The sequence below is a fragment of the Chelonia mydas genome, chromosome 13 (assembly GCF_015237465.2).
Source record: "Chelonia mydas isolate rCheMyd1 chromosome 13, rCheMyd1.pri.v2, whole genome shotgun sequence".
Classification (NCBI taxonomy): domain Eukaryota; kingdom Metazoa; phylum Chordata; order Testudines; family Cheloniidae; genus Chelonia; species Chelonia mydas.
The window spans coordinates 25,227,953-25,252,438 of NC_051253.2; the positions used below are offsets into that span (position 1 = coordinate 25,227,953).

General features: G+C 53.4%; 1 protein-coding gene across 4 annotated transcripts in view; it reads left to right on the forward strand.

Annotated features, from left to right (window-relative positions):
• Positions 1–24,486, forward strand: part of DLGAP4 (DLG associated protein 4) — a 335,649-nt gene that overhangs the window by 51,649 nt on the left and 259,514 nt on the right. For all 4 annotated transcript variants that reach the window (XM_037915413.2, XM_043527461.1, XM_043527462.1 and 1 more), the window contains exon 2: positions 10,325–10,456. The gene's annotated coding sequence lies outside the window, so the exon portion shown is untranslated. The remainder of the gene's footprint in view (positions 1–10,324; positions 10,457–24,486) is intronic.

Below are 24,486 nucleotides of genomic sequence, written 5' to 3' on the forward strand. Positions count from 1 at the left end.
GCAAACACAGAACAAAAAGCGAGTCCCTGCCCTACAGAACTCTGAATCTGTTGCGAATGTGGTTTAGCTTAAAGGAATTCTGCTGTGCCCGCTTTCTCATGGGAACCTAATATATTCTGCCTGGTTAAGGCCCAAATATCAGTGGGAAAGTAAGTCCTTGTCCATCAACAAGGGATCTATCAAGATTTATCCAGTGAAGAGCGTGCCTTTTGTTCATTTCTATCTTTCCTGGAAGCTGTACTTCCCTCTCAGGGTCTGCGACACAGAGAACCGCCCACCAGGTTTGCTGTCATGGTTCGCAATGTCCCCAGAGCCCTTTGGGAAAAGTACAATCAGGTGTGTTTCATCTTTCCCCTGGAGAAAGAAAATTATACCGAGGAATATGAGCCATCAGACCTGAATTCTCCCTGGGCCATTGGGAGATGAAAGTCACGTCAGGTGTCAGTTGAAAGGAAATTTCCCCTGCATTTGCAGTAAGGCCTGGATTTGACCAGGGACCTTGATCGCACAATAACTGGGATGTTCTGAACACTCATGTCCCAGACGGTGGGACCATAATATAGTCCCCAGAGTCTGAGATGCTGAGCTCTTTCATCTCCCACTGACTTCAAGGGGGGTTGAGGGAGCGTTGCACCTGGTGGTGTTGGGGCCTTCATTTGTACAGCTTCCACAATAGCGGCTGGGCTGGGATTTCCCTGCTCTGCTGGGGGAAGGGAACGCACAGGAGGTGAGCGGGCGGGGATTGAGAGGAGGCTGAGGAAGGAAAGATGCATCCCCCCCTTCGATTGCTGGATGCAGCTCCCTGGCTCACCGTGCTCCTGAGCACAGTGCTTGGTTTGATGTGCTAAGGAGAAGGTCTTTAAGCTGGGTTGTTCAAAGGTGCCTGGGGGAATTAGGTGCCCAAGTCCCACAGCATTTTGGTGGGATTTGGGCACCTCCCTTATGCCCCTTCGCAAATCACAGCTTAGCCCACAGCCACATTTTGGGGGCTTTAGCGCCTCTCTCCCTCCTGGGTTTTGCATGTTGGTTTCCTGAGGGCAGAAGCGTTTTGGGACCATTGCCTCGCAGAGATGGGATCTTTCTGTCTTGGCCTGAGGGGAAGGAGGAGCAGATTCCATCCGCCCAGGGAGACCTTTGGCTATTGCTGGTGATCTTTGTTTTTAGTTGATGCTCTTTTCTTTCGAAGCCACTCTCCCCCATCCGTTCATCATATCTTTGCTGTACCCTGCCCTGCTGGGGCCATTCTTGGTAGAGCAGAGACAGGTGTGTGTTTGCCTAGGTCTTCTCATGCTGGGGCTTAATTGCTGAGTGGTTTTGTTGGGAGGGCGCTGAGCGAGAGGGCAGGCAGATCCAGCCTGACTAGGAGAAAATCCTGCCAAACCAAATCCTAGCATGGCAAATCTCCCGTTTGCCCTCACCTGCTTTAGCTGTTTAACCCTGTCTAACTCTAGTCCTCTCTAATCTAGTCCCATCGAGCCTAGGCTAGCGTGACTGCCTGCCTGCTCGGTCCAGTCTAGCATCATCTGATCTAATTAAACTGCTCTAATCTTTGTGCTCCCATCCCTGGGGTATCTAGGCACTGACTTGATCCTGAAATCCTGCCCCAATTGCAACGCCTGCAGTGACTCCCAACATCTCCTCAGCATCCCACTCCTCCCACCGCCTGGGGGATCTGTCCCTCCCTGCTCCAGGGAAAGTGACCACTACAGTCGGATGTGATCCACAAGCCAAGGAGATTCCAGCAGCGGGGGCCCTACATGGTCCAGCCTTCCTGTAGGCAGCAGGGGATGTTGGGCTAGCAGCATGGGACGAACTCTAGCCACCCACTCCAGCCCAGTAGCAGCTGGAGAGCTAGGGAGCCAAATTCTGTTCTCAGTTACACTGGCACAACCAGGAGCATTTCCATTGACTTCAGTAGGGCCACTCTGGATTTACGCTAGCGTGGATGAAAGCAGGATCCGACCCGCTGTGTTTTTCCCCGATTGACCATGCTGTTGTTTTAAATCTTTGATTGTCGTGTTCCTCTCTGGCGCTGCCCGTGTTGCCATCCCCCTCCTTACTTCCTGTCTCGCTGCAAGTGCTGGCCGTTATTCGATGGAGTGCTGCAATGGGCACACTCAGGCACTGCAGCTTGCTGTGTCAGCAGCTAGCTGCCTGGTGGAAGGCACAATCAAACATCGGCTACAGCAAGGAGCAAGCAGCTGGTCAGACTAAGCACAAACGGTCTCTCCTGGAGCGGCTGCTACTGCGTTAGGAGTCTGGCTGGCGGACTGAATCCCGGCACGTCGTGTCCTGCTGGGTGGATCGCACTGCACTGAAATGGAGGGAATTGATCCTGGATTCCTTACACGGGCAAAATGCCACTTGAAATCAATGGGAGATTTGCCTGAGTAAGGAGTGCCGGTGAGAGGATCCTGGCACGAGTGCTCCAGTGGGTGGATCATGGGGCACTCAGATGCTGGGAGTCCAAATCCAGGCACTAGTGCTGTGGCACGGATCCTGACTCCTGCACCAACATACACAGTTTCTGCTGTGCTCAGTAGCTCAGAGTCCGAGTCCTGGCACTGGTTCTCTGGGCCATGGATCCTGCTGCACAGAGCTTGACCCTGACCAGCAGCTGTGTCACTTCAGAGCTCCTCCTACCCAGACACCATTCTTCTGGGAATGCTAAATAACCCTCGTAACATCCATGCACAGGGCCTTGAAGGCCCAATGCCATCCTAGTTTAGCTTCTGTTGAACTAGAGGAGCTTTTGGGAGGGGGGCGGGGGGTTAGGTGTTTGATCCAGTTCAGATCTGCAGTCTGGAAATGGCCGTTTGTGAGACACAGGGAAGATGAGGCTGTTTCGGCGAAGGCTGAATGGTTTGGGGGCCTGTTGCAGACTCCTGCCTGGGACAGGGCTGTGGCGTGCTTGAGGTGTGACTGTCACTTGGGAGCCTTACATGGATCATGCTTGTGAAGCAGAGACGGCTTCTTAGAAAGGCCTGTGGCTCACTGCCGTTCTCTCATCATGGGCTGGGACTCCACTTGTCCAGTGTGATGAGATGGTGTGTCCTCGTCAAAGCGCTGATTTCTTTTCCTTCCCTAGCCTCTCTGACTGGGGTTTGAAAGGAAGATCAGTCTCCTGTCCCAGATGAAAGCAGGGGGACAGAAATGTAGGAGGAAAGGGAGCCATCTGGGACTGAGTTTCGGTTGAAACTGGACCGCACTAAGTCTTGGCCTAAGCACGGGGGGAAGGGCCTACCCTACACGGCTATTTCTAGCCCTGTAGTGCAAGCCCAAGTCAGTTGACCTGGGCTCTGAAATTTGCTGCTGAAGAGGAGGAGCGGGGGATTGGTTTGGGGGTTTCTTTTGACGAACCCTAAGCCTGGGCTCTGAGTCAGGTTTGAGCCCAAGCTCCCCTTCTGTCCATACACAAATCAGTCCAACTCTGGTCAGCAAGCACTCGGGAGCAGGGGTGGGGCCAGAGCCCAAGTCCCAGTGCGACTTTGGTCCAAGCCCTGTCATTTTGTAGTGTGGATGCAGATCAAGCTGCAGACCCAAGTCAGAAGGTCTGTGCAGTTCAGTGTGGACACATTAGTACAGCTGTGAGACCTGGATCCAGCCATTGTAAAATCAGGTTTATAATCCAGTGTGATGCCCATGTGTGGGCTTGGAAACATGCAGTGCACAAACCAGATCCACAGACCGGACAGGCGGGGCAGGGTTGAGGGGTGCCGGAGCCATTCCAGAGAGGTGAGGTGAGGTCGAGGTGTGCCAGAGCCATGCTGGAGAGGCAGGGGGCATTGAGAGGTGCTGGAGCCGTACCAGAAAGGCGGAGCAGGGTCGAGGGGTGCCAGAGCCATACTGGAGAGGTGGGGTGGGGTCAAGGTGTACCAGATCCATACCAGAGAGGTGGGGTGGGGTTGAGGTGTGCCAGAGCTGTACCGGAGAGGCGGGGCAGGGTCAAGGGGTGCTGGATCCATACCGGAGAGCTGGGGGTGGGGTGGGGTTGAGGGTGCTGGAGCCATACTGGAGAGGTGGGATGGGGCAAGGGGCGCCGGAATCATACCTGGGGGAGGTCGAGGGGTGCCGGAGCCGTACCAGAGAAGTGGGGTGGGGTTGAGGGGTGCTGGAGCCATACCGGGGAGGTGGGGCGGGGCAAGGGGGCGCTGGAGCCATACCGGGAGGGCGGGTGAGGAGTGCCAGAGCCATACCGGAGAGGCAGGGCAGGGCAAGGGGCGCCGGAGTCATACCAGAGAGTGGGGCAGGGTGAACCTGGGCTCTACTTGATCTACTGTCTGACCTATAGTTGTGGCACTTGCTTTGTTATGGTCTGTGCCCAGGGCTTTCTTTTGTAATAAATTAAGCCACAAAAGCCATTTGTACTCAAAAGACTGGACTATTTCTGGGGACTCTGAAGGAGGGATACTGAGGCTGGCACACGTGGCGTGCCCCAGTCTGCCACAGGAGAGCACTCCAGGTGGGGGGCACCTTATGACGGTGCCACTTTCTCATCCATCACCAGTGATTCCCTTTTCATCTGCTTTGTGGGTCTCCCTGTTTGAATCCAGCTGTCTCCTGCTTTTACAAATACTCTTTCCTCAGTTACTCGCCCAAGCTGCAGGACCTTCCATTCATCACTGGAGTGCGAAAGAAAGATTGGCACTGAGGAGTCCGCTGGGCCTGGCAACTTCACTGAATAACACAGCGTTCCGGAAGATCACTCATTTCCTCCCCAGGAAGGCCCCACCATTCAGCCCTGGCTCTTGTCTTCCTCCTGCATGTGCCAAACAGCTTACGTTTTCGTGATGCCTGGACCCAGTTCAGGTGTTTTGCTGGTGAGGGCCATGCTGGGTAAATTCCAGCCTGACTTCCCCTGACCATGTGATGTGGAATCTGGTTCAGCCTGTGTTTGGTAAAGGAGCAGCCTGTATCATAGTCCAAGCTGTAAAGTCATCCTATATCCTCTGAGCCTACTGCAGCCCTCACTGGGACAGATCCAGAGGCAACACCTTATTGAGAGCTGTCAGAAGGACAGTGGGGAGGAAGGGTTAGTTCTGAGGTTTCTCAGGCTTGGGTTTCTCTGGAGCACCAAGTCCTAAGCTACAGACTGAAAACAGAAACTAAGAGTATGCCTACACTGCAGTTAGACACCCGTGGCTGGCCCGGGACAGACGACTTGGGCTCGCGGGGCTCGGGCTAAGGGGCTGTTTAACTGTGGTATAGACGACGGGGCTTGGGCTGGAGGCCGGGCTGTAGGACCCTGCAAGATGGGAGGGTCCCAGAGCTTGGGATGCGATCGAGCCTAATGGCCATACCACAATTAAACAGCCCCTTAGCCCGAGCCCTGCAAGCTGAGTCAGCTGGCCCGGGCCAGCCGTGGATGTCTAAGTACAGTGTAGACAGACCCTAAGAGCCTGGCCCTGCTCCCACTGAGGATGCTGGCAAAAATTTCCATTGGCTTCCATGGCAGCAGGCCAGGCCTAAGCCCAGATTTTGATCTCGGTTACACTGGGGTAACCCAAATGATTTCAGTGGTTTACACCTGTTGCAAAGGAGCGTACTACACCTTTAAAGGCAAGTGGGTCAGGCCGGGATGTAATCAAGGAGGTGCCACCCACCCTACAGCTGGGCTACGTAAACAGCTACAGGCAGCTGAGCAAAAGAGAAGTGGGAGTCGAAGCTCTCTAGGTGGCAGTAGGTGATGGTTGTTTCATCTCAGGCTCCAGACCAGCCTAACCAGAGGCTCACTTTGTGGGCTTTAAGTTGTGAAGCAGGGTCCTGAGGTGAGGCCCTTGTGAGCTGTTTATTGTGCTTGCTCCTGTCCTGAAATCTTATTAAACAAGGGACGTGCTGTTTTGTTAGTCTGTGTTGGCTGCTCCTGGCTCTAGGCTGCTAAAGTGGACCTACTGCTGTCCCAATAGGGGAAGGTGAAGGTGGGGCACACCTGCAGTACCATGCCAGGCTGCTCTGTAACCCACACATCTTCTGGGTGTGGTGTTCTGTCCCATCTAGTGGCACCAAGACCACTTAAAGAAAGAGAGAGCTAAATGAGTCTGCTTTACAGCCAGTTAGCTTTTAGTTCATGCGGTAGAGGCTCCTGCACTAATCTCCAAAGGTCCCAGCTTTGATCCCACCCGCCGACGTCTGGGGTCTGTCAGCATTACACCTGCAAGGGTAGTGATCAACGACTCGATGTCTAGTTGGCAGCCAGTATCAAGCGGAGTGCCCCAGGAGTCGATCCTAGGGCTGGTTTTGTTCAACATCTTCATTAATGATCTGGATGATGGGATGGATTGCACCCTTAGTAAGTTTGCAAATGATACTAAGCTGGGGGGAGAGGTAGATACCCTGGAGGGTAGGGATAGGGTCCAGAGTGACCTAGACAAATTGGAGGATTGGGCTAAAAGAAATCTGATGAGGTTTGACAAGTGCAGAGCACTTAGGAAGGGAGAATCCCATGCACCGCTACAGGCTGGGGACCGACTGGCTAAGCGGCAGTGCTGCAGAAAAGTACCTGGGGATTGCAGTGGACAAGAAGCTGGATATGAGTCAGCAGTGTGCCCTTGTTGCCGAGAAGGCTAACGGCATATTGGGCTGCATTAGTAGGAGCATTGCCAGCAGATTGAGGGAAGTGATTATTCCCCTCTATTCGGCACTGGTGAGGCCACATCTGGAGTATTGCGTGCAGTTTTGGGGAACTACAGAAGGGATGTGGACAAATCGGAGAGAGTCCAGCGGAGGGCAACGGAAATGATTAGGGGGCTGGGGCACATGGCTTTCCAGGAGAGACTGAGGGAACTGGGCTTGTTTAGGCAGTGTCTACACTGCCACTTTCAGCGCTAAAACTATAGTTGGTGAGGGGTGTGAATAAACCACCCCCCTGAGCGACAAAATGTTGGCACTGAAAAGCCCCAGTATAGACAGCGCTTTAGTGAGGGGAGCCGCGCTCCTGGCGATAAAGGTACCACCCCTCGTTCGGGATGGTTATTTTTGATCGCTGGGAGAGCTGTCCCCGGCGATAAAGCGTAACTACACTGCCCACATCACAGTGCTGCTGCGGCCGCAGAACAAGGAGCAATGGTCTGAGGTTGCAGTGGGGGAGGTCTAGGTTGGATATTAGGAAACACTATTTCATGAGGAGGGTGGTGAAGCACTGGAATGGGTTACCTAGGGAGGTGGTGGAATCTCCATCCTTAGAGGTTTTTAAGGCCCGCTTGACAAAGCCCTGGCTGGGATGATTTAGTTGGGGTTGGTCCTGCTTTGAGCAGGGGTCGGACTAGAACCTCCTGAGGTCTCTTCCAACCCTAATCTTCTATAATTTACATGTATGTAACCCAGAGTCAGTCTGCCCCTCAAGGCCCAGTCCTGCATGGTGCTAAGAGCCCTTGACTCACAGGGGATCAGGGCCCCCCGTGCTCTGCAGGATCAACCCCTAAGTGACGGCTGAGGAGTGTGTCTGTTGTTGGCTCAGGGTAGAGGCTGGCAGGGACGCAGTCCTGTTCCCAAGGGAGGTAGTGGAAGCTTGTCGCTGACTTTGTGGGGAGAGATGGGGCCCTTGGTGGGGAAAGTGCAGTGTAACGGCAGCATTGTCCTACAAGGAGACATGCTAGGTGACGTGGAGGCAGGGGTGGTGAACAGAACAAGGCATCCCTTGTGGAATAAAAGAGCCGATCTCAGAACCAGCCCTTCTTACCCTGCACTCCTTGCAATGAGATGCTCTGACAGAAAAGACACCCCGTCTCCATGCTCTGCTTTGAGCCTTCCACTGTGAGATGCCGAGGCTTCACAGAACACACTGAATGGGGATCCAGTCCCTTTACCGTTCCAGTGGATTCACCAGAGGCTCCAGGAGCAGGATAGGTACTTGAAAAGAGGCAGCTTACAGGTGCCAGGAGCTGGTGCTCCTGCATCTCAGATCACAAGTCTTCCCCAACCAGTGCTCTTGCACTAATCCCCACAGCAATGCCTGCTGGGAGAGGCTGGGACTAGATTAGCTATGGTTGGCTGCTCCCGCCCCATTTGCAACATTTGGTCTTGAAAACTCAGCACAGGTTAAATTGCAGCAGGGCAGGTCTGTGTCTGTGTAGTTTGCTCTTTCTAATGTGGGCATGGTATAAGAGGCTCTTTGAATGCATAGGAAAGAAGCAAATGGTTGTTCATAGCGTGAGCTGGGAGGGCCAGTGGAAGCAGAAGGGGGCTGATAGTTTTTTGTGTGTCGATCTCCCATGCACTCTCTGGGGTGGGGGCATATTTCAGATCCTTTCGGAACCCCTCCCACTCCTTCCAGGGCGCTATTATCTTAGGCAGCAATCTCCTCGCTCTTATTCCCATGAGGATTGATACAGTGTCATTTAGGGGCCTGGGAACTTCACAGGCAAATAAGGAAGGGGGTCGGTTTCGGCCAAAGTGGGAGTAACTCCACTGAACCAGAGCTGGATGGGGCCCCAGTACCTTGCCTTGCTCATGAGGAATTAGTATTTGTCCAGAGAACTAGAGCCATTTGGTTTTTCTGGTGCTCCTGGCCAAGCTGGAGCCCTGTAGGTGACGGTCCCAGGAGAGGGAGGCCTGGGGCTGATGGAGGGGATGGAGTTTGGGGAAGTAGGATAGTCTGTTTAGCCTGTAAGCCCTTTGGGGCAGGGACTGTCTCTCGGTGAGCGTCTGTACAGTGCTTCCTACCATGCTTGAGGCCTCTGGATTGTACCTCACTACAGACAGTGCATAATAATGAGGGGGCAAGAACAGTCCTGGGGGGAGGTGACAGAGAGCTGGCTAGATGGGGTGTGAGGGGAGGAGGGTGGGGTTTGCTGCAGTGGGGCAGTGAGGTTTCTCCTTAGAGAAGCTGGGGTTTGGGAGCCTAGACTCAGGCTGAGCATGTTGCTCCTTGCCTTGGTCTCAGGCTGTGCCTGTGCACTGGGGTGCTTAGAACGCTGCCCCGTATTGTGGGGATCTAGCTGCAAATGCTCTTCGTAAAACACCAGAGGCGTACGGGCCAGGGGAGCCTTAGCCTTCGCGATGGAGAACCGAGGAGCTGCTGTGTCAACCGGCCATCCTGGGAAGAGAAGCTCTCCTGCTTCCCATCACTTCTTGCTGCTTCGGCAAAGGAGGAGGTGGTGAAGGCACTCTGATTCCAAGAGCAGGAACTAAAGCTATGGGGCTAGGCACCAGCTGGGAGGCAAAGGGAAGTGTCAGAAGGTGACTGGTCCCTTTAAGGGGTGATGGGCCCTGCCCCACCTGTGGCTTAGTTGGCTCTCCTCCCCAGGTGGGGAAAATCAGTGCTCCATAGCAATAGGTGGCTAACTCAGCCCTGCCCGGGAGATTAAAGAGAAGCCTCCTGGGAGACAGAGGAGGAGAGAGAGTGGGGTAGACAGCTTGCAAGGGGGAAAGACAGAGTTAACAGGGGCTAGCCCAGAATAGATGAGTGATGGTTATAGCTAGCCTAAATTCCCCCTCCCCGCCCCTAGAAGGAGGGCTCTGGGAAACCAGTGTTGGACTTGAGAGGCTAATGTCTAATTGATACGCTGTAAGAGACTTAACCAATGAAACTCTCACAGGGGGAGTCTCCATTTAAACTATTCTGCTTGGGAGGGGTGTCTGGGGGGAGGGATAGCTCAGTGGTTTGAGCATTGGCTTGCTAAACCCAGGGTTGTGAGTTCAATCTTTGAGGGGGCCATTCAGGGATCTGGGGCAAAAATTGGGGATTGGTCCTGCTTTGAGCAGGGGGTTGGACTAGATGACCCCCTGAGGTCCCTTCCAACCCTGCGATTCTATGATATTTTAAGAGCTAGCCAGGGCAGTAGAGGGCAGCGCACCGGCCAGGCCAAGCCATGCCACAAGGGGTATCCGGAGGAGTGGTTGTCTGTCACAGGTGACAATGTTTCCCATTGGACTGGCAGCTCACAGCCCCCCAGGGTAGGTAAACCAGACCCGTGTCCCTTCATCCTCCCCAGGTGTCAGCAAACACACTAGGTGCCCGCTCAGTAACGCCAAGTGCCCCTACAGGCCTGTTGGAAGGGTGGACTGCGGGTGAGGGCAGCCCGAGATGCAGCGAGGGGCTGGGGACCCAATGTAGGACAGAGATTATAACAGTATGAATTTGCTCCCTTAAGAAATGGTGAGAATTCTGGGGGTGAGAGGAGGGGGAGACAGACCCCTGCGCATGTGGGTCCAGGGTGTGTCTGAGAGAGAGGGGTGAAGACCACCCTTCCTTGTGTGGGGTGGAGGGGGTGTTGGGAATGTGAGGGGGGCAGAGAGGGCCCTGGGGTGATCAGTGCAGCTACACCTCCCACGCTGGGTTTGCTTTATGACCCCTCTGACTCTTGTTTTCCATTCTCCTCCCCAGCTCGAGGACAGCAGCTGGCCCTGTTGTGGCAGCCAGTGCCTCGCGCGCCGCCCACCCCGGGGACCCCGCACGGTGACCATGTGGACATGCACAACCTGCAGGCTGTGAACGTGAGCGGGACCCTGGTGTGAGGTAGGCACCCCCTGCAGAGTCCCTCAGGCTGTGAGCGATTCCTGTTAGTTGGGGGCACGGCATCCATGGCCAGCTCGGGAGTGTGATCCCCAGCACAGCAGCACAAACCGAACCAGACACACGGTGCCATTGACCAAGGTGTTTCCAGCACCTGGATGGCTTCTCTGTGGGGAAGAGGGTTAAAGTGATTGCTGGTTATTCTCCCTTCCCCCACGACTGGAAATGCAACCCCCACATGCCATCCTCCTGCTGTCTCTTGCCCTTAGCATAGTAAGGAGTTTTGAGGGACTGAGCCAGAGCACAGCCCGACCAGCACCCTCAGGGCATTGCCTAGGAAACCGGCAGGCAAAAGCATTGGGTTCAAATGCCAGGAGATGCCAACTGAAGTGCTGCTCTGAAGATGATGGGCCTATATAAATAGCTGCTGCATTGGTGGGGGTGTCTGGATCAGGAAAGGAGGAGTATGCATGGGTCAAAGAGGAGAGAGCAGATGGGTCTTCTAATGAGCTCATCATTGGGGTGTCCGTGTGCTAGATCTACATCTGAAGGGATCCGCTGTGGGATGTGTGAAGCCAGGAAGGCTGCAGTAATCCTGCAAGTTGGGGCCTGTCTCTGCTCCGCATGCAGTGGCTAGGCTGTCGGCACCAAGACAGCCCCCGGCAGGGTATATGGCTTGGCTGCATGAACCAGATGGCTTGCTGGCCGTGGTGGGACGAGGCCTAGAGAGTGGCGCCGCGAAGGGTGTGGTGAGCAAGAGGCGGTTGTGCTGGTGCAGGGCTCTGTGTTCCTGGTGGCTGTGCCGCGGGGGGGGGGTGGGGGTGGCCGTCCATTTCCTGGTGGAGCAGAGCACCGGGAGCAGCGGGGTCTGTGCTCAGCATGTGGTAGCATGGCCCCATTTCTGCTGGTCACCCGGCTCTCCTGCTCCCGCCGTGCAAGGTGGAAGCCAGAGGCCCAGAGTTCAAATTCTACACCTTTGCGCACACTGTTGGCTGGATACCAAGGTGCCTGTCTCCCTTCCCCTCCCGCCCCCCCAGATACCAGTGGCCTGCCAAGGAGCTGTGTGAAATCCCAGCCAGGCCATCTCTTCCCCGAGGGGAAAAGCAGGATGCTTTGGCTTCTCTAGCTGCACAGACTGCTCTGTGCTGGGCAGGTGGGTCCAGGGTTCCTGAGCACTCTGCCCCTCCCATGTTGCTAAAAGGGGTGAGGCCTCTGGTGATGTGGAGGAGGGTCCTGGTATGGACTGGTTATGAACCACTGTGGTGCCACCATCTGCCAGTCGAGTTGCACCCTCAGATGACCAAACAGAGACGTGTGCTTTAGACGTGTATCTGGGGGACTGAGATGGTGTCTGTGGGAAATGGTTGGTCACAGCCGCCTCCAGCAGGGTTATTACAAAAAGCCCCGTGAGCCCGTCTTTCTAACGTTGCAGCCCACTCCGCCTTGTTGCTTGCGTTTTCCTCCGTTTCCCAAGGATCAATGCGATCGCTCCTATAATGTAGAACAAAGCCTGGGGAACTGTACGAGGAAGCCCACTAACAACGTATTCTGTCCCGGAGCCTGTGAGATCCATATAGAGGCGCGGTGATGATGGGATCAATAGGCCTTACAGAGCCTGATAAGGAGCATTCATTAGTCGTGCTTTTCCAAGGGCTAGCGAAGGAAATAAAGAGGAGGAAAAATGACATCTACAAAACAGACTCAAAGCCTCCAAATTAACCTCCTGCCATGTGGCAAAACCAGCTCCAGGCAACCCCAAGTATTCCAGGACTCCAAAAATCATGAGTGCCTCAAAAATAATGAAATTAAAAAAAAAAAAATATATGTTGGGTTTTTTGTTTGCCTACATGGTTGCTGTGCCTTCAGGGTGGACGTGAATCACATTTTCAGGTTTTTCTCTGCAAACACGTGGACTAGAAACTTACTCTTTTTAATAAAAGCTGAGATTCTCATCTCTGGGGGCTTGGGTTTTAAGATGAGCAGTAAAAATGGCAAGACTTGTGCTAACATCGCGAGAGTTGGCAGCGCTGAACAAGACACTGCCTTGTATGCAGGTGAGATGCCCAATTACTTCATCCCAGAAAGCGGAGAACAATTTAGATCTGCATCCTTGACAGCAAATTGCTTCTTCAGCAGTTATAACCTCTCATCACATTTTCCTGAGCTATCACTGCAGGAGAATCTATGGCATTTTGCACAGAATTACGTTTTTTTGCCCACCGCCTGTGCCAGTAAAAGGACTTATTTGTAGTCCCACAGTGTCATTTAAAATGATTAACAGGGTGTGTGTGTGTCTTTTATAGCAAGTGTAGTGTTAATGTATTGGATGGTTCCTTTTTCTTTTTTTGCCTGCCAACTGTGACATTGAAATTGTGGGAAGGTCCTTCAGAAAGGTTCTTTTATGTGGCTGAGGGAGATGGGTTCCAAAGAAGCAGGGAGTTTTGGGTGTCTGACTAAGGAACTGGGCCTAAGCACCATCACAAACCTTGCCATCTTCTGCTCCGAGGTCCAGGCCTGCTTCTTGGACCCACACTCTCTGCTATAAATCCAGAGTGATGTGGACCGAAACCCCAAAACACCCTGCCAAACCAATCCTCCAGTGGGGAGCAGACGTGAAAGAATGAACCACCTGTGACCGACATTAGTCCCATTGCTTAATGCACTGCTTGAAGGCGCTCAGATAGGGTGGTGTTCAGGGTGGATAAGAACCTGTGTAGAATAGAATAGTAGCAGTCTATTTGTGCCATCAGCAACAGAATGGATGAGACCAAATTCAGAGTGTGACCGGGAGAACACCTAAACTCTTGTCTGTCCCCAAGTCTTGCTTGAGCCTGCTTCCTGTTCGATACTGTGCGGTCCCTGATGGTGCTGTGCCACATTTGTCATGCTTTCCATAGCCCAAGAGCAAAAGCTGTTTCTTCAGTTGAAAATGACTTTTATTTTAAACAAAGGGAAATCCACAAGAAAGAACAAAAGCTAAGTCTCCATAAGAGAGAACACAGTGTGCTCCTCTCCTCTGGAACAGGCTGCAACAGCAGTGAGAAAGTGGTGGCAGGGCAGAGAAATGTAAAGCACAATGGGGTGGGGGACACTGCTGACTGTTGCAGATCTGGAACAAGAGGGAGGGCGGGAATGTTACCTGGGAACGTCCATTAGCTGACTGAGAGACTGCAGGGTAGTTCGTGGATGTTTGTCACAGTAAAGGGGCTTGAGCATGGGTCTGAGGACAGAGGTGAGGGAAAGAAAATATGAGGGGGTAGGGTTAAGTGGGGGAGGGGGGACACACCAGATTTTCCTCCCAGGGTTTTTAATTCTACCGAATGGCTTGGAATTCATAGAATCATAGAATATCAGGGTAGGAAGGGACCTCAGGAGGTCATCTAGTTCAACCCCCTGCTCGAGCAGGACCAATCCCCAACAAAATCATCCCAGCCAGGGCTTTGTCAAGCCTGACCTTAAAAACCTCTAAGGAAGGAGATTCCACCACCTCCCTAAGTAACGCATTCCAGTCCTTCACCACCCTCCTAGTGAAAAAGTTTTTCCTACTGACTCCTTTGCTCCTGCTGGTACCTTTTGGATGGGAACAAAATGCAGGTACTATGGGACAGGGAGGCTCTTCGCAAGCTACCCTAGTTACCAACCTCAGCATGCAGCGTAATGGTTGGAGAGTGGAGAGCACGGGCCCTGCAGGGGGCTGGGGTGACTCGCAGCCACGCGTCTGCTTGCGGGTAGTCTCCGTCTTCTCCCCCTCCCCCCTGTAATCACACATACATCTCTTCCCCTTAATTGCAGTTGCTTGATTTGTCTCTGGCTTTTTTTTTTTTTTTATTTAGTTGACACATATTTGGTTCAAAGCGTTTTAATTATCCTCTTGGGACGTGTTTCATTTATTCATTAACGCAGAAATTGGAGCTGTCGCTTTCACTTTATTTTACTATATTTTTCCCCTTTTAAAAAAAACTTCAGCAAATAAATCTGTTTCTCCCCCCCCCCCCCCCCCAGCCTCCCTGAGACCTCCTCTGTCTGGCTGCTCTAGCGCCCTGGGGAGATGAAGTCTCACTCGTGAGGTTGGGAGTGTCTTTTTTTTTTTTTTTTTTTTGGCAGGCAGAGACCACTGCAAATTGGAAGGTGAATCATGTCACTGGTTCACGCCAAACCCCCATGTCGCCGCTGACTCGAGAGCCAGCATGGAAACTGGGAGCCAGGTGCCAAATGTCCTGGCGTGAGGCTCGCAGCCTTGCGGGAGAGCCAGAGCTGCCCACTGGCTCTTGCGGACCAAGCCAGCACGTAGGATGCTGCCTCCCCTTCATCCTGCAATGTCACATGACAGCAGGTGGCGGGGGAATAAAGCCATACTCCTGGTCACCTTCTGGTCTTCTGGGGCTCACCGGACAGCTGCCAGCAGTAGAGGGAAGCAAAAGGGAAGCAGGCAGCGGGGTGGAACTAAGGCCATGTCTACTAGGATAGTACTCCGATTTTACAGAAGTCGATTTTTGGGAACGGATGGTATAAACTCGAGTGCATGCGTCCACACTAAGCACATTAATTCGGAGGTGTGTGTCCACGGTACCGTGGCAAGCGTCGATATTCCGAGCAGTGCACTGTGGGTAGCTATCCCACAGTCCCCGCTGCCCATTGGAATTCTGGGCTGAGCTCCCAATGCCTGATGGGGCCAAAAATTTGTCGCGGGTGGTTATGGGTAAATGTCATCAGTCAACCCTCCCTCCCTCCATGAAAGCAACAGCAGACAATCATTTTGCGCCCTTTTCCCTGGATTATCCGAGGAGACGCCATAGCATGGCAAGCCTGGACCCCGTTCAGCTCACCGCAGCAGTTATGACCATTGTAAACACCTCGCGCATTATTGTGCAGTTTATGCAGAACCAGCACCTGAAAAACCAGGCGAGGAGGCAGCGGCAGTGTGGTGATGAGGACATGAACACAGATTTCTCTAAAACCGCGGTCCTCAGCAATTTGGAGATCATGGTGTTACTGGGGCAGGCTCATGCTGTGGAACGCCGATTCTGGGCCCGGGAAAAGCACAGAGTGGTGGCACTGCATAGTGTTGCAGGTTTGGGGTGATTCCCAGTGGCTCCAAAACTTTCGCATGCGTAAGGGCACTTTCATGGAACTTTGTGACTTGCTTTCCCCTGCCCTGAAGTGCAAGAATACCAAGATGAGAGCAGCCCTCACAGTTCACAAGCGAGTGGCAATATCCCTGTGGAAGCTTGCAACGCCGGACAGCTACCAGTCAGTGGGTAATCAATTTGGAGTGGGCAAATCTACTGTGGGGGTTGCTGTGATGCAAGTAGCCAACGCAATCATTGAGCTGCTGCTATCAAAGGTAGTGACTCTGGGAAATGTGCAGGTCATAGTGGATGGCTTTGCTGCAATGGGATTCCCTAACTGTGCTGGGGCTATACACGGAACCCATATCCCTATCTTGGGACCGGACCACCAGGGCAGCCATAAACCGCAAGGGGTACTTTTCAATGGTACAGCAAGCACTGGTGGATCATAAGGGACGTTTCACCAACATCAACGTGGGATGGTCGGTAAAGGTTCATGACGCTCGTGTCTTCAGGAACTCTGGTCTGTTTAAACGGCTGCAGGAAGGGATTTACTTCCTAGACCAGAAAATAACTGTTGGGGATGTTGAAATGCCTACAGCTATCCTTGGGGACCCAGCCTACCCCTTAATGCCCTGGCTCATGAAGCCGTACACAGGCACCCTGGACAGTAGTCAGGAGCTGTTCAACTACAGGCTGAGCAAGTGCAGAATGGTGGTAGAATGTGCATTTGGACCTTTAAAGGGTCGCTGGCGCAGTTTACTGACTCACTCAGACCTCAGCGAAACCAATATTCCCATTGTTATTGCTGCTTGCTGTGTGCTCCACAATCTCTGTGAGAGTAAGGGGGAGACGTTTATGGCGGGGAGGCGGGGGGGGAGATTGAGGCAAATCGCCTGGCCGCTCAATATGCGCAGCCAGACACCAGGGCAGTTAGAAGAGCAAAGCAGGAAGCGCGGCGCATCAGAGAAGCTTTGAAAACCAGTTTCATGACTGGCCAGGGTACTGTGTGACACTTCTGTTTGCTTCTGCTTGATGAAAAGCCGCCCCCTTGGTTGCCTCTAAATTCCCTGTAAGCCACCTGCCCTCCCTCCTTCGATCACAGCTTGCTTGCAAAGGAAATAAAGTCACTATCGTTTAAAAAACATGTATTAATTGATTATAAAAATAGGGAGATAACTCACAAGGTAGCCTGGGTGGGGTGTGGAAGGAGGGAAGGAAAAGGCCACTTTAAAACTTGTTGAATGCCAGCCTTCTGTTGCTTGGGCTGTGCACTGGGGTGGAGCGGTTGGGTGCCCGGAGCCTCCCTCCTTGCATTCTTGGGCGTCTGGGTGAGGACGATGGAACTTGGGGAGGAGGGAGGGTGGTTAAACTGGGGCTGCAGCGACAGTCTGTGATCCTGCTGCTGTTCCCGAACTTCCGCCAGACGCCAGAGCATGTCCTGTTTGATCCCGCAATAGCCTCAGCGTTGCCTCCTGCCTCCTCTGATCTTCCTGCCGCCACCTCTCCTCACGTTCATCGGCCACTTTCCTGTATGCTGCTATTGTGTCCCTCCATGCATTCTGCTGAGCTCTGTCAGTTCTGGACGACTGCATGAGCTCAGAGAACATTTCGTTGTGCGTGCGTTTTTTTCTCCACCTTATCTGAGATAGCCTTTGCGACGGAGGAGGGAGGTTTGAAACATTTGCAGCTGCTGGAGGAAAAAAGGGAGTGAAGTATTTAAAAAGATACATTTTACAGAACAATGGCTGTACTCTTTCACGGTGAACAACGCTATTCACATTACATAGCACATGTGATTTTGGTGCAAGGTCGCATTTTGCATCTTCTAGTGAGTGCCTGCGGCTTTGGTGTTAGAGATCACACATGCAGGGCCAGGCAACAGAATTTGGATTGCAGGTGGCCATGATAAGCCATAGTCTTTCAGCTTCTGCAACCTTCATAACAGCAGCGCCCTCCTCTCCCATACCAAGCAAAGCACGTTGAGTTGGCCATTTAGTGCTGCGGTTCTCCTGTTAATGTGCAGCAGCAGAAACCAAACAAACTCCCGCTTCCCCCCCCCCCCCGCCCCGCTATCCAATTCTCTGGGATGATTGCTTTACCCCTCACCCCACCGCGTGGCTGGTATCAGGGAAGATCCCTGCTAGCCAAACGCAAACAGCTCAGCGCCAATGCCCCCCCGCCCCACAACACTGCGTGGCTAACTGCGGGGAGGATTTCTTTTCGGCCACAAGCAAACAGCCCAGTAGGAACCGCCACCTCTGAATGTCCCCTTAATTAAATTCCCCTATTTCAACCAGGTTACCATGAACAATATCACTCTCCTAAGGATAACACAGAGAGATAAAGAACGGATGTTACTTGAATACCAGCAAACACCAGGACCATACGCTGCCAGGGTTTGTCATGCAATGATACCAGATTACTTGCTATAGCATGGCGTGGTAAAGTGTCCTACCATGGAGGATGGAATAAGGCTGCTCTCCCCAGAAACCTTCTGCAAAGGTTTTTAGAGTACCTCCAGGAGAGCTTCATGGAGATGACCCTAGAGGATTTCCGCTCCATCCCCAGACACGTTAATAGACTTTTCCAGTAGCTGTACTGGCCACGAAAGCATCCCAAGTCCTCAGGGCTACTTAATCATTAAAACCGCTTGCTTTTATAACATATATTATATTTAAAAAGGTACACTCACCAGAGGTCCCTTCTGCGGCTTCGTTGGGTTTGGAGGGTATTTCAGTCAGGGTGATAAAAAGATCCTGGCTGTCGGGGAAAACGGTGTGCTGTGTACGCTCCTCAAACTCGTCGTCCTCCTCCTCATCTTCCCCGTCCGCAAAATCCTCAGGCATGGTGGAGAGTACCCCATCATTGGAGTCCACGGACAGGGGTGGGGTAGTGGTGGCGGCTTCCCCTAGAATTGCATGCAGCTCAGCGTAGAAGCGGCATGTCTGGGGCTGTGTCCCGGAGCGTCCGTTTGATTCTTTGGTTTTCTGGTACGCTTGTCCGAGCTCCTTAAGTTTCATGCAGCACTGTGTTGCGTCCCTGCTGTAGCCTCTGTCCCTCATGGCCTCTGAGATTTTTTTGAAATGTTTTGGCATTTCGTCTTTTGGAACGTAGTTCTGATAGCACGGATTCCTCTCCCCATACAGCGATCAGATCCAGTACCTCCCATTCGGTCCATGCTGGAGCTCTTTTTCGATTCTGGGACTGCATGGTCATCTGTGCTGATGAGCTCACCTGGCCAAACAGGAAATGAGATTCAAAAGTTCCCAGGGCTTTTCCTGTACACCTGGCCAGTGCATCCAAGTTCAGAGTGCTGTCCAGAGCAGTCACAATGGTGCACTGTGGGATAGCACCCGGAGGCCAATGCCTTCAAATTGTGTCCACACTAACCCTAATTCGAAACAGCGATGTTGATTTCAGCGCTAATCCCCTCGTTGGGGAGGAGTACAGAAATTGGTTTTAAGAGCCCTTTATGTTGGAAAAAATGGCTTCATTGTGTGGACGGGTGCAGGGTTAATTCGATGTAATGCTGCTAAATCCAACATAAACTTGTAGTGTAGACCAGGCCAGAGAGAGCAGGGCACTTACAGGGCTTGATCTTTCCCCTAACTCTGAGCTGCCACCCAACCTGTGACTCTGCCGCCTTCCCCCACCTCTGATCTGCAACCTCATTGACTTCAGGGGAGCTGCTCCACGCGTGAGGGTAGGGCTAGTGGAGAAGGGCAGACAGGCGACCTTCCTCCCCTGCCGTAACCAGCCAGCACCCTGCCCCTTCCTAGCGTGCCTGACCCTAGAGAAAGGCTCGTACTGCAGAGCTAGGGAGAAGGAGCAGAACTGGTCCAGAGATCCCCAGGCCTGCTCCTGAGAGCGGCTCTCCTGGAGGTCGATGGCTCTCTCTCTCTGCAGCGGCTGCTGATTAGCAAACACTCTCCCCAGAGCTGCATGCATTCCTGCCGACGACCTCAATCCGACTGGTGCGCCGACGGAGAAGAAACCAAAAAGAGCCAGCCAGTAGGGTGCACCGAACGGAGCTGGGCAAACAAATGGGATTGATGTGATTGTACGGCTTTGTGGTCAGCTCTAGGAAATAGAGCCCACAAGTCTGGCCACCCCTCCCTCTCTTCTCATGAGTAGGCACCACAGGGGAAGAATTGTCTCCCAGAACTTTAGGTGACTATCACAATGTGGGGCTTAAAAGAACAGCGGAGAGGCAAACCCAGGCTCCTAAGTCCCTGCACACTGGTTCTGTGGTTCCTGTGAATGGCCGAAGAGATGCAGGAGCTGAGGGAGGGGAAGTGCAATGGAGTGGTCTGTTTTGGTCTTTCCTGGCTCTAGTCTTTCATGCTATATGTGCAGATACATACAGGTTTCTCTCACTTCTTCCAAGCACTGCGCTTGAGTCTCCATTACAGCAAGGCTCTGATACTGCCCCGGAAGCCTAAAGGGGCCTTGAAATGGGCAGAAATGCCCTCCTAAGAGTAACCCCTGTGCAGCCAGCCCTCCTGTGAGCCCAAGCGTAAGGGGTGGATTAGAGGCACGTAATATGCTGAGCTGCAGCTCTCCTCTGCTTCTCAGGGCACAGTGGGGGCCAGGCAAAGTAACATGAAGGTTACAGCAGCCCTGAGACTGCTGTAACTTTCAGCAGGAGCCACGACGGCCCCTGCTCAGCCCCAGACAATAGGCCATGCACAGAGGGCTTAAAGCTACCTCCACCTGCCTGCTCCATCTGTAGTCATAGGAACAGAGTGACGGAGGCTCGTTGTCAATGGGAAATTGGCAGCCTCCCATAGGTGCTCTCTGCATAGCGTTCCCTCGGTCACAGCACAGGCTCCCCCTTGGGCGGCTCAGCTCTGTGGGTGATGAAGTGATGGCACAGCTGGCCGCAAGGAGGGCTAGGTGCTGAGAGGGGGGCTCCCTGATTGCCAGCACCCCCCGCGAGCTGGTAGGTGCTTGGGAGTGACTGATCTGTGGCTGGGTGTCAGGCGGGCGGCCATGTGGGACACAGTTTTGGGGTGAGCCCTAATGTAGCTGCACAGGAGGGAAGTGGGGGATAAAGCTTTTTCCTCTTCCCGGTTGCGTCTGTGCAGATGGCAGCTGGGGCTCCAGGAGGGGTGGGGGAGGAGTTGGGCACCCGATACTCACCCCTACCAAGGAAATGAGCAGAGCTAGGGTTGCCAACTTTCCAATCGCACAAAACTGAACACCCCTGCCCCGCCCCTTCTCCAAGGCCCCGCCCCCACCCACTCCATCCCCCTCCCTGTGTCGCTCGCTCTCCCCCACCCTCATTCACTTTCACCAGGCTGGGATAGGGGGTTGGGGTACAGGAGGGGGGTGAGGGCTCTGGCTGGGGGTGTGGGCTCTGGGGTGGGGCCGGGGATGAGGGGTGCAGAAGAGGGCTCCAGGCTAGGACAGGGGGTTGGGGTGTGAGGGGTGGGTATGGGCTCTGGCCTGGGGGGCGCAGGCTCCAGGTGGGACAAGAAATGAGTGGTTCAGGGTGAGGGAGAGGGCTCTGGGCTGGAGCAGAGGGTTGTGGGGGTGAGGACTCCGGCTGTGGGTGCAGGCTTTGGGGTGGGGCCAGAGATGAGGGGTTTGGGGTGCAGGAGGGGACTGGGGCATGGGGTTGGGGCATGCAGGCTCCAGCAGGGAGTTTGGATGCAGAAGGGGACTCTGGGCTGGGGCAGGGGGTTGGGGTGTGGGAGATGGTTCCCGACCAGTGGGAGCTGCGGAGCTGACCCTCGGGACAGGGGCTGCGCATGGAGCCTCCCTGGATGCCCATGCGTCTAGGGGCTGCAGGGACCTGGTGGCCGCTTCCGGGAGCTGCGCGGAGCTAGGGCAGGCAGGGAGCTTGCCTTAGCCCTGGGCCCCCACTGTGCCACCAACTGGACTTTTAACTTCCTGGTTGGCTGTGCCAACCGGAGCCACCAGAGTCCCTTTTTGACCAGGCATTCTGGTCAAAAACCAGATGCCTGGCAACTCTAGGCAGAGCAAGAGCTGGTGTTACCCCACCCCCATGCACCAACCACCAGAGATCTCCTGGCATGAGTGGGAAGGAAGCCACATCCTAATTAGGGGAGATGTAACTACCTGCCCCCCGGAGCAGGGCGGGGTCAGGGCTCTGCTGCTCTTCCTGCTTGGCCAGAGGCTGCAGCTAGGCTCTTGGGCTTGGATCCTCTGAGGTATTTTGGTGGCTGATTCCTATTGATTTCAGTGGGAGACAGGCACCTAAGTATGTTGCGGCTCAGGGCCTCCTCACTCAGCCGCTACGCCGATTGTGTGTCAATTATGCACTCACTGAGTTAATAATGAAGCGGAGCAGAGAGAGACAGAGGCTAAGAGATACAGGCCAGGGCGATGAGAGATCTGTTCGGTTAGGTCGGAAATGAGAAGGAGAGGTGAGGCAGGGAGCTCCGGTGGGCTTGTGGAGGAGGAGAAGGCTCCCATGCCGTAAGTGGTGAGGTGTTTGCAGCGGGATAGAGGAGCAGCCAGAGATAGGTAATGGAGCAGGAGGCAGGGGCTGAAATGAGCTCTTGGTCCCGTTTCCTCTCCTTGGTGTTTCTGTTGTGGGCTCCCTGGAAGCTGCTCCAGAGAGAAAAGGCTTTGCAGCCCTGTCTGGCATCACGCTACAACAGCCCCCGGTCTCGCTTCCCTGAGCGAGGTTAGCCAGTCACATCAAATCTGGGGTGAAGGGCCAGACAAATAACGATAGTGTGTATACACCAAGCACCTTTCATTGGAGGGGCTGAAAACATGTTACAATGCACCCACATTTGTATCAGTCCTGTGGGGAAACTGAGGCCCCATTAGACGCCTGCACATCACACCAAACTGAGTGTGTAAGGGACTTGCCCAAGGCATCACGCTGAGCTACTGAGAAAGCCTTGATTAAAACCCAGGTTTCCTGCCGCCAAGCCAGGTTCTCTCACCACCAGACCATGCTGCTGCCCCTGGCCAAATGCACCAGAATGAGAGCCCCAGACTGGTTCTCTGTGTGACACTGGGATTTGAATGAGCCCAAGGGGGAAAGCTGCTGCATTAGCCTGGTGCTTCATCACATTTCCTGGGTCCAGTTGAAAACGAGAACCTCGTGTTGTGCCCTGAGAGACTTTCAGCTTTTAATGAACACTCTGGAGCAATCCACTGGCACCGTGGGCTGGGGAAGAGTGCGTTGTTAGCCACTGTGTGGCCCTACAAGCATCCTGCTGCTGCAGAGCTGGGTGGCATGGGCACGGGGGGGCACACCTTATTAGTGCTTGTGGTCTGGCTAGCCCCTGTTGCCAATAGCAGCATGCCCACTGGGGATGGGAAGCCTCTCCGAATCCTCCTCCACTGGAGCCATGGAGCGCTGGTGGCAGTGGTAATAGGGCCCTCTTCCCAGCACTCCCTTGAGTGCTAGGCTGGATTCCTGCTGGGGTGCACAGGACTGGGCTGGGGCCCTAGCCCTTCTAACATCCCTCATGCTAACAAGGCAGGTTTGGGTATAAGACTCAGTATTTTAGGGCTAGGAACTTTATTGGCTGCGTCAGCTAGGCTGGAGGGCTGTGTAGCGCTGACTCAGTAATGTGCCCGGGTTACTTCGGGGGCTGCCCGGAGAGAGGTGATTCCAAAGCCGTGGTGTGAAATCAGGAAAGGTCTCCTAGGACTGAGGCGGAGACAACCACTGGCCACCCATCTGCAAAGCACCAACCCTTGCACCCCACTGGACTACCCATGTGTTGTATTAGGTAGGATTAAAACATAGACTATAAACCCTCATGCATCACAGCATAAGGCAACCGCTAATGGAGAAGGGATAGCTATGGCAGGTTATGCTATAGTTGGTTCATTATGAGGAGTTTTTTGCACCTTCCTCTGAAGTGTCTGGTGCTGTATATTCATTGTTGGAGGCAGGGTAGTGGAGTAAAGCTGCTGGTGTGATTGTATATGGCAAATCCATTGTTCCTTATGGGAGTTTGCCTGAGTAGAGGCTTAGTGAAAATTAAATAAGGGCAGGAGTATAGAAACTTCATTGCCCACACTGCTCACTCCCAAAGCAATATTAATATTCTTCCTAGATGCAATGACCAGCACTGAATGCAACACTCCAGACAGTGGCTTATATCGGGGTCCAACACTAGAGCACATTTTCTTTCCTGTATAGAAGCCTAACACGCAGGCAAAGCTTTCCCAGCCTGATGGATGAGGATACTGATAGTTGTCTGGCTGCGCTGTGTGATAAATAACAATCTAGACAGGTGGAGGGATTTGGATTGCATATAAAAAACTTGATGGATGGATGGATGGTTTTTTTAACGAGATGGGCAGAATAGATTCTGGTAAGTGAAAGTGATGGCTGCGTTTGAAATGATGGTGTGGGCTGGATGGGGAGACAGATTTGCATGGCTAGATTTGATAGGAAGGTTAAGCTGGAGGGATAGATTAGATAAGGTAAAATAGATTAGGTAGATTCTCCAGACCCCTCAAGACCGAGTCATGCTTTTGTTGAGAGCATCTAAAGAAACAGGTGCATTAAATCCAGGACTAGCCCATCAGTTCCACCTTCTGACTGACAGTGAAGGAATGTGCCATTAACAGAAAGCTGGAGAACGCACCTGCCTTTCAATCACTACATTTCTTTTCTACACCATGAACATGGTGTCCTCTGCTGGCAGAGACCCAAGTGCAGTCCCGCCATGTATAACTCAGCACAGGTGGCCTGGTGGTGTTGGTTCCTGTTGAAAGAGAGAGAGAATAAAAACCAGTGTTGGACTTGCCTTGGAGCCATGTTCCTCAGTCTCTTCCAGTGAAGAGCAGTCTCCTGCTGCTGGGGGTTGCTGGCCTGTGTTCTCCTGCTGCATTTTCCAGCAGAGTCCATTTCATGCTTGCTCTCAGGTCTTACTCTCTTTTGATAACTCTGTTTCACCTTGAGCTCCCATTAGCAGGAACAGGCCCATTCTGAGACAATCAAATCTAATGAAAAGCCTG